The sequence below is a fragment of the Brassica oleracea genome, chromosome C2 (genome assembly GCF_000695525.1).
Source record: "Brassica oleracea var. oleracea cultivar TO1000 chromosome C2, BOL, whole genome shotgun sequence".
Taxonomy (NCBI): domain Eukaryota; kingdom Viridiplantae; phylum Streptophyta; class Magnoliopsida; order Brassicales; family Brassicaceae; genus Brassica; species Brassica oleracea.
Genome location: NC_027749.1, coordinates 49,565,186 through 49,574,462, shown reverse-complemented (window position 1 = coordinate 49,574,462; position 9,277 = coordinate 49,565,186). Strand labels below are relative to the sequence as shown.

Below are 9,277 nucleotides of genomic sequence, written 5' to 3'. Positions count from 1 at the left end.
TTTTTTTTTTTTTTTTTTTTTTTTTCTATTTCGGTTTATGGTTTGGGTGTGGTTAAGTTGTGAATTGATTTTGGTTCGGTCAGTTTAAAATTTGGATGTGATTTTGGTTTGGTCAGTTTAAAACACACGGGTGTGTTTTGATTTTGATGTGTAAAAATTGGTTAACCGTTAAAAAAAAAGAATTGGTTATCAGTTATATTCGACGCGGGTTTAAATATTTTTAACTAAAATAATCGAACCATCCGTTTCAGTTCGGGTATTACATAGTTAAATTATCCAAACTTTGTCTACAGATAACCAAAAATCTCATATATATATATATATATATATATATATATATATTAAATCATAAGTCACTTTAGTGATTTTTGGTGACGTGTCATTCATATGTGAAATTTTAAAAAATTGTTATAATTTGATTGATCGATTGTTTTTAATTTTTATTTATTTAAATTAGATCTAAAAATTTATCGGCCGATGATTTTTAATTTTATTTATTCTAATTATATCTAAAAGGAAAGGATAATTCAATTACCACTTTCAAAATAATCTACATAATATTAGAAATAATTATTTATGGTAACTAGTTGTTGAAACTATGAAAGAGTAATAATGTGATCAATTTTTTTATATATTTATAAATTACATAAAATATAAACAAAAATGTTTATTTGAATTGATATAATGATTTTATATTCGTATAGAAAGAATTATATTTGTATATAAAGTAACATAATAACTATTTATGTCTAATAATTCAATGCATGCTTTATAAATCATTTATAAAATTATAAATACATTTATAAAATTATTAATATTGGCTTATCAGATGTTTTAAATTATTATAAGAGGTTCTAAGTCATTTATAGAAGCTTGTTCATTAATTTATAAAATGTATTTTGAAAATTTATCCTCCTATTACAATATTTTGAATTTTTTACTCAACTATGTTTACTTAGTGTAGAAACTCCTAAACTAAAGATTTACTGGTAGTTATGGTAATTATGACCTGTTAGAGTTTAATTCATTAAATAAAGTTAGTTTAGGGAATTTTTCGTTAAATACTTACTTTGGGTTTTTTTTACCCAAAACAAACCTAGTTGAGGGGTTTTAACGTTAAAATTCTTTATTCTTTCCTTATTATCTATTATTTAAATCCTTACAGTGGGATTTGTTTTAACAAAAACCAGTTGCAATCAATTGGCGAGATATCTTCTTTCCTAATATCATGCATTTAATATTTAAATATATATATACCAAGATTTGAGTTACCAAAATTATGTATATATTATAACAAGAATATCCTTAAAATTTATTAGAAGATATTTTATCTCATAGCTGAATTAAAATTTATTAGAGGATATTATATCTCATGGCTTCTTTTGAAAGCCAGGTTATTTAGAAACTTAAACTAATTTGCTATATAAATATCACGCCACCCCCATTAGTTTCACGCATCTATCTTTTAAGTTTTCATATGTTTTTGATCGTTCTAATTTAAATTCTACTTTTGTGATCTTGCGCAGGTGTATGATAATCAATAAGTAACTCATAGATGATAACACCATTACTGGTAATTTTATGGGGGATTCTTCTTCTCCGTTTATTTTTGTTCTCTTCCTCTCCATGTTGTATCTCTATCTATATTTTTGCATAAGTAGTGATTCAACTAACAAAAAGAGACGACTTTGTTTATCCAGGAACTGATCATCCATTTCGAAAAAGGTAATTTTTTTTATAAAGTTAAATCACTTATCAAGAATATAATATAAGAAGTGTATGCTAATCAAGTGCAATTTATTTATTGTGCGTGATCCTCTTCAGGTACGTGTGAGAGCCAAATGTAATCTCAAAGCTTTTTAAAAACTTTGAAACTCATTGACGTTGTCCTATCTATTATATAATTTGTTATCTTTTGGGAATTGTTTACATTTTTAAATATTTTTGTTAGAATTACCTCTTTTCTGACACAAGGCTTAGAGAAGGAAACCGTAAATCATATCTGCTGTTACAATGAAACCAATGATAATAAATCTCAGGTAATTCAAATCTCTCTTTTATATTTCATGGCTGATTTTTTTATTGGGGTTATGCGTGAAATATTTGTTTTTCTCAATTATATTTTTCTGATGTTTTAAGATTAGTGTTAAATGTGATCGTTTCAAGCATAATGCATTCTCATAACACACCTCCATGATAAACACTTCTATGTAAATTGTACCAATTATGTTAGTGATTTTACATTTGAGTATTGTGACTGATGTTCCAAGAGAGAAATTCTCTCTTATCATCTCAAACCGAGATTGTTGGGAAAGGTAATTGATTTATAGATGTAATTGGATAATTGATATCTAAATGATACATTTTATTAGATAGTACTAAGCAGTCATTTTAAACCTTTTGAACTCTAACTTTTTGAACTGACAGAATAATCATGCTTAACCTATAAGCAGTTCAAAGAGTTATGTATCTAAAGGATACGCTTTATCAGATATAATTATATGTTTTATTCGATAGTACCAAACAGTCCTTTTAAACTCAAACAATGCCATGTTCTGAGTTGTACACATTGTATTGACCTTTTTTTCCTTGCGGTGTGTATTCAGATAGCAGTAGTGAAGTACAGATACGAAGTAATATCAACCAAAATTAAAAAAAGTCTTTTAAAAGCAGAGATAATCACATGGGCCTCTCTTGAACATGGCAAACAACCAGCAGTTTTGCCAGACCCGAATTTCTTAAACAGGTTTTCTACTTTCTATTTTCTTATTATTTAGTTTCACCTGATGAGAAGGAATCACAGACTCTTGACATTTGTTTGTGTAATGGTGCAGAGGTTTCAATGAGACCGGCTTATCCTTCTTCCAAGAAAGTAAAGGACTATGACAAGCTTGAAGCTGAAGTGAAGAAGAATAGAAGGATGATAAGCTTGACGGAGACGCTTCTTTGAACAAGTTTTTCCGTGAGATATATTTGAATTCTGATGAGGATATGAGAAGTGCTAGAGCAAATCATTTGTGAGTATCTATCTATCTATATTCATATTTAGTCTTTCTTCTCTCATGGAGATTACAATGTTTTTGGCATATTGATTGACTCTTTTGCAGTTTTGCACAATCAACAGGTGGAATCTATTGGGACATTGCTTTCAATAGACTGGAAAGATGTTGGTGCCAAGAAAATCGAGAGCACTCTTCATGATGATCTGGCGCTCAAAACATGGGAAATATGATCTTATATGATGTGTGAGTTTTACCTTAATCTAGACAGAACTCGAAGCCTTGGTCTTAAGGTCTGGTTTCTCTACTTTATGGACTTAAGGTACTTTATATTTTCCATAACTCATATTGTTTATTCGAAACACTGAAATTATTAATCTAAACGTTGCAATGTATTCTTTGTTCATATGAACATAGTATTTTTTTTGTAACACCACTTAATTTCATTCATTCAACCTTGTTCTGATACAATACAAGAGGGAATATTACATCCTCTTTACAAGAAAGCATAAAGTACGTAGATAGATAAAACTAAATCGGTAAATCTTCCGAAGAAGGTGACAGCGAATTCAAAACTCCCGCCGAGGCATCCAGGAAGGCTGGTGATCACCCCATGTAAATCTCACCAGTGGCCACACGTTAGTAGGCTTCTCTGTATTGGGCCAGAAGGTCTCTCAAGATAATCACCTCCCAGCGGCACTCGAACCCATGACTTTCCAGGTTGAGTTTAACCACTGAACCACTAACGCGTGGTTAAAGAAAGCTAAATTTAAGTTACCAAAAATTGTTAATGGACTAAATTATTTTTGATATTTTCTATGTTTAATGAAAATAAAGAAAGTAAAGAAAACTAAATTTAAGTTTTTTTTCTATTTATTTTTAAAACATAAAATATCTCATATATTTTTTATTAGCTAATATATTATATATAATATAATTAATTTATTTATTAATTTGCGATTCATCCGTAGTCTACCCAATAACCCGGTGACCCAAGAAATTATCCAGTTTAGTGTCCGGATTGGGTTAAAAAACACTGGATGGAACCTTTTTTGTGTGTTTTACTGTGTTTGTAAAGTAAATGAAAACAAAGAAGCATTAACATAGTTTAATTTTTTTAAAGATAGATTTGCAGACGTAATCCCAAAAATATCCATAAACATAAACCAGTGAGGTAAACATAGTAGAGAGTAAATCTAAGTTTTTCAATCTTTAAGCCATGCATCTAAATTTTTAAAAGTTAAGATGTAAATGTAAAGTTTGAACATGCCGTAAAATAGTAGTGAAATGGATTTACTTTTTGTTAGCTTATGAAACTTCACTAAAGTATTTTCCAATACAGCAGAGTGCACACTTATCTCGAGTTCTTCTCGCTGCACCATTTAGATGGTTACAATTAAAAATAATTTTAAAGAGGAACTTTAACCAACTTAGCTTTCTTGAGTGTACTTTTCAAGCAAGATAGCAATGTAGACTTGTTTAGAATTTTTTTGCAAATTTATCCACTAAATGTTTTTAATTCAAAATAGTCTTCTCTACTGTAGTGTATCACCAATTTACAATAGAAAATCTGAAGAAAATATAAAGTGACGTAACCAAAAACTTATAGTGATAAACCTGAGAGTTAATTAAAAAAAAAGTGATAAACCTTAGTAGATCATATTATGGATGTACTGAAGAGGACATGGAGACAAAAGAACCGTGAATGTCAACAGCTGCTTTACTTGTAACTCTTTCGAGTTTCTTATTGGTGAGCATCCACAGCTAAAGCATGTGATGTCAGCTTTTCGACTATTCGATGTGGAAACTGCAAGATCCCAAGTCTCTGGCAAACTACAAACAATGATGAACAACGTTGGACGTTGGATCAGCGCGTTGGCTACACCATCATTGTGGTCAATGGGTCAATAACTCTTCCCTGTATATATCTATGGCATCAGTGATGCAGCCTTATGACCAACAAACCTTAAAACGGTAGGGTTTGAACTGAGAAAGCAAACCTAGACTGCGGCTGCTAGAATCTCCCATGTAGCCTTTTTGGATTAACTTACGAACTGCTGTCTAGTTGGCTTCACCAGCCAACATGTTGCGAAGCTCTGTAATGGTCAGCGGTTACATATTGCATCGGGAAATAATGGTACAGACCCTAACAAAAAAAAAAGTGAGTCAATAATGCACCTCAGTTCCATCTTTGTATATTTATCCTTTTTGCATGTGTATTAAACCAAGAGTAAGAAGTCATAGTTTCCCACTTTCATATAAATGTAGTCTCGAGGAGCAGCTTTAGTGCTTTACCATCATTTCCATTTTTCACAAACTTGAATTGGCTTCATGATGTCAGGTTATATTTTGGGTTTAGTTGATGGTGATGATAAATTAAAAAGCAAAGAGAACGAGACAAATCAGTAGGAAATAATGAACTATGTACCTCGTCTCCGTTTATGACGTATGCGTTCTTCCCTGTTCTAGAAAGCACGTTCTTTCTCCAGATGGTCCATGATTTCTGAAAGTCAGGAAGTGATCAATTAAATTGACACATGCCATATCGAGGATGGTGATGCCAATTAAATGCAAAAGAGAATGGGAGGAGTGATCTGAATCTCGTAAATGTTTGGTTTAATACGAGAGAAGAATGCTACATGTAGCCGTTACAGATGCGTCGCCAGAGGCGTAGAGATCCCAAGTAACACGACGGTTCTCCTACCTGCAACAACGATAAAACCCTAAAGATAAATGGGTCTGTATATATGTATTATGTCTAACTTTGAAGAATAAACAATTGCATCATATTATAATGTTTTTATATACATGCACATTTGTTTTAAATTTACAATATGATCAACATATAATGTAAACACATTTTTATTAGTATTCATGCATTTCTTTTCTATGCCCAATAATAGTTAAGACAACAAACGGGGCCGTATATAGAAGCTTTTCAGCCTAAATCAATCAGAGAGAGTACGTGCAAGGTAATGAAAATATACAAAGAGTTTTGAGATGATATTTGAAGAATTCGATTACGATTTTGGTTAAGGTTCTGACTTTGAGGGATCATTGGTTGGTGGATATATATACCCGGGGCAGGAGGGTAAACATGCATGATTGGGAGGTGGATAGGCTGGAGCAGGAGGGTAGCCATGACCAGGCTGTGGATAGTAAGGCTGGAGGTAACCGGTGTGAATAAGATGACGGATGTTAGCCTCAGACAGACAAATAATGAATGAGACACCAACTGACAGATCAAGCTAGTAATCAAATCAGAGTGAAACAAGTGGTTGATGATGTGTTGATATACAAGTGTGTGTGCCCCCTTTGGAGTTGCGGTTATGTTTGGATATGGTAGCATTGCCTTGGTAAATGCAGAAAAACTTACGACATCAGCATCTTGGTGGGCACTTCGACAATTCATGTATCACAAAAATCAAATCTTCAACTCTGAAAACTCAGGAATTTAATGTTGTGTTTTTTGGCCACAAAATCAGATGATGCATATGATAGAATAGATACATACATGAAGGTTGATGCTTCTTTTTGCATAATTGGTTTGAGGATGGTTATGTATGTAGAGAGCAATCAGTTGGTAATAAGGTTTGACGGTGACATGAAATATATGAAAAGATTAAGAAAATAACATAACAAATTTATAAAATATTGAGCCTTGCAAACGTCCTCCATTTTCTATACACCATAAACTCTCAAATAATATTAAGCCTTGCAAGTTGTGTAGTGTAAAAACTTTCTAAGCTTGAATGTTGAAATTTTTGATGTGGGTTTGGTCTGGTTCTGAGAAACATGAGTTGTCTCAAGACAAGATGTGGGACATATAATTGGCCAACGAGCTAAATGATAATAGTGTAAATTAATAGTGTGTTGTGATGAAGGCTCTCACTGAAAGAGAGAGTTTGACTCCATAGGAGAATCGAATCACGTTGGTTGGGTCAAAAGAGTCATTATCTTCATCTTAAAGTTTGTTGTCTTTGTCGACAAGTTGAAAAAAAAAAAACAAGAGAGCTTGTGCGAGAGAGAAACAGAGAAGTGAGAAAGAGAGATAGAGTGGAGTCACTCTTTGTGTAATACTTCGAGATCTGTTCTAGTGGAAGGTTGAGAAACATTATTTCTCTCTCCGGCCAACAAAAACATATCTCCTGTGTTCTTACTTTGTGCTTGATATATATATATATCTGTGTGTGGTCTGGTCTTGAGGTTGTCATTTGTAACGATGGATCAATAAGGTGGAATCGAACGCCTGGTACGTTCATACAACTCTATTGAATCAGTTCTCTTTGTGAGATCGAGCTCACAACTCTCTTTCAGGTAGCAGCAATATCCGAACAGGCTTCTGCAACTTCCAGAGAGTCTCCAGAAGACAAAACGTTTAAGAAATCATCAGAACTGAAGTCTTTCGACATCTCAACATGAAGAAAAAAAAAACATGAAGAAAAAGAAGAAGCAGACCATCAATCTCAGGGTCAGTAACCGTTAAAACCATCAAATTTTTTTTTTTTTTTCATTGGAATCTGAATGAAGCTCCATCGCAATAAGTAGCCAATAAAATTATTTTATACGTTCCATCTTACGTCCTGCTCTATTACATTTTCTATGATGATCTGTTGTTTGCTGATACTTGTTTAATTTGATAAAACGAAGAATAGACTTTCGATACATGTCTAGGCCAATAGTTAATTTAATAGTACTTTCTCACTTTTTGATGATCCATGGGATCTTGGTGATACGGCCCATTGAGCCACCGAGGCCTTGGTTTATTCCGTAGAGTGAGACCGCACCGAAGACAAAAGCTCCAGTGAAGTTCTTTAGACAGCATCTTTATCCATCAGACTGGACCACACACTACATTACGGAATGTTTGCTTGAAGCGCAGATCGTACAAATGTTTTGATTTAGTTAAGTCAAAGTACATAGATTTGAGAATCAAGATCTAGCTTTGGATCAAAAAGCTCAAAAAACAAGAATGAGATTGGCAAAGAGGAAGCTTTGTTGACTTGGTTTCGTAAGAATAACAAATGCCATCGAAGAAGAAGATGGGAAGAATGTAAACTTCAAAAGAAATGAAAAAAATAAAACACAAATGAGAGCGACGTAAGGAATGCTGCTAAATTTGTTTGACCAAATGTAAGAACATTCTGTCTATTTTTCTACTTTGTATTTTCCAGCTTCACCTCAAATATAGAAACTGTACATTTTTATTTTTCTAAAACTATTTATCGAATTTCTGGGGTTTTTATTTAGATATTTTTTCACTTGCTGGAAAAACGAACTAATAAACTCAACAAAAATAAAATAGTTTTTTTTAAATGTCATAAAACTTGGTTTTGCTTTGACCAAAAAACAAAAACTTGGTTTTGCATCAAAGTCACTCACCCATAACAAACCTAATCGCTCACGACATCATTAAATACTTCTCTCTATTTTTCTCCGAAAGAAAATGAATAACAGGATGAATACAGAGAAAGTAATGTTTGAATGTGAGAGAGAGAAAGAGAGAGAAAGAGAGATAATGAGGAAAATAATTTTTTTTTTTTAATTGTGGATCTGGGTATAAGTATTTAAAGGCAAGTTGCCTCAGTACACAATATAATAAAATATTCATTGTTTTAAAATATCTTCAGCGGTCTTTTTCTCTCTTCTTTTTCTTTTCAATAAAATACTCGAGCTTTCGAGTATTTTATTGAAAAGAAAAAGAAGAGAGAAAAAGACCGCTGAAGATATTTTAAAACAATGAATATTTTATAAGCTTATAAAACCTTATAAAACCTTATAAAACCTTATAAGTCTCTAGCTTAATTCTCAAGTCTGGCATCTTACTTCTCAAGTCTGACAGCTCTTCTTCTTCTCTTCAATAAAATACTCTAGCTTATAAAGCCTTATAAAGCCTTATAAAACTTTATAAGTCTCTAGCTTAATTCTCAAGTCTGACAGCTTACTTCTAAAGTCTGGCAGCTTACTTCTCAAGTCTGGTAGTTTACTTCTGCTTTATGTCAACACTCCCCCTCAAGCTTGACCATATGGAACAAGTCAAGCTTGGAGGCCATGAAGTATTCCCTCATTAAAACCTCAACTAGGTAAAACCCTTTGGCAGAAAACCCAACTCAAGAAAAAAGAGTAGAACACTTCATGAAGGAGATATCAGTGACATGAGAGGTCTATGAGTCCCAATTTTGGATGAATGAACTCACAAACTTTAGTGCTAGCTGCCTTGGTGAAGATATCAGCTAACTGATATTCACTTCTAGTATAGCAGGGTAAAATAATCTTCT

General features: G+C 32.5%; 1 long non-coding RNA gene across 1 annotated transcript; it reads left to right on the top strand.

Moving 5' to 3' along the window:
• Window positions 1-6,995: 6,995 nt before the first annotated feature.
• Window positions 6,996-8,124, top strand: LOC106325987. The gene is made up of 3 exons (XR_001267109.1): window positions 6,996-7,251; window positions 7,317-7,470; window positions 7,774-8,124. It is a non-coding gene; the product is annotated as an uncharacterized LOC106325987 (long non-coding RNA).
• Window positions 8,125-9,277: the final 1,153 nt, after the last annotated feature.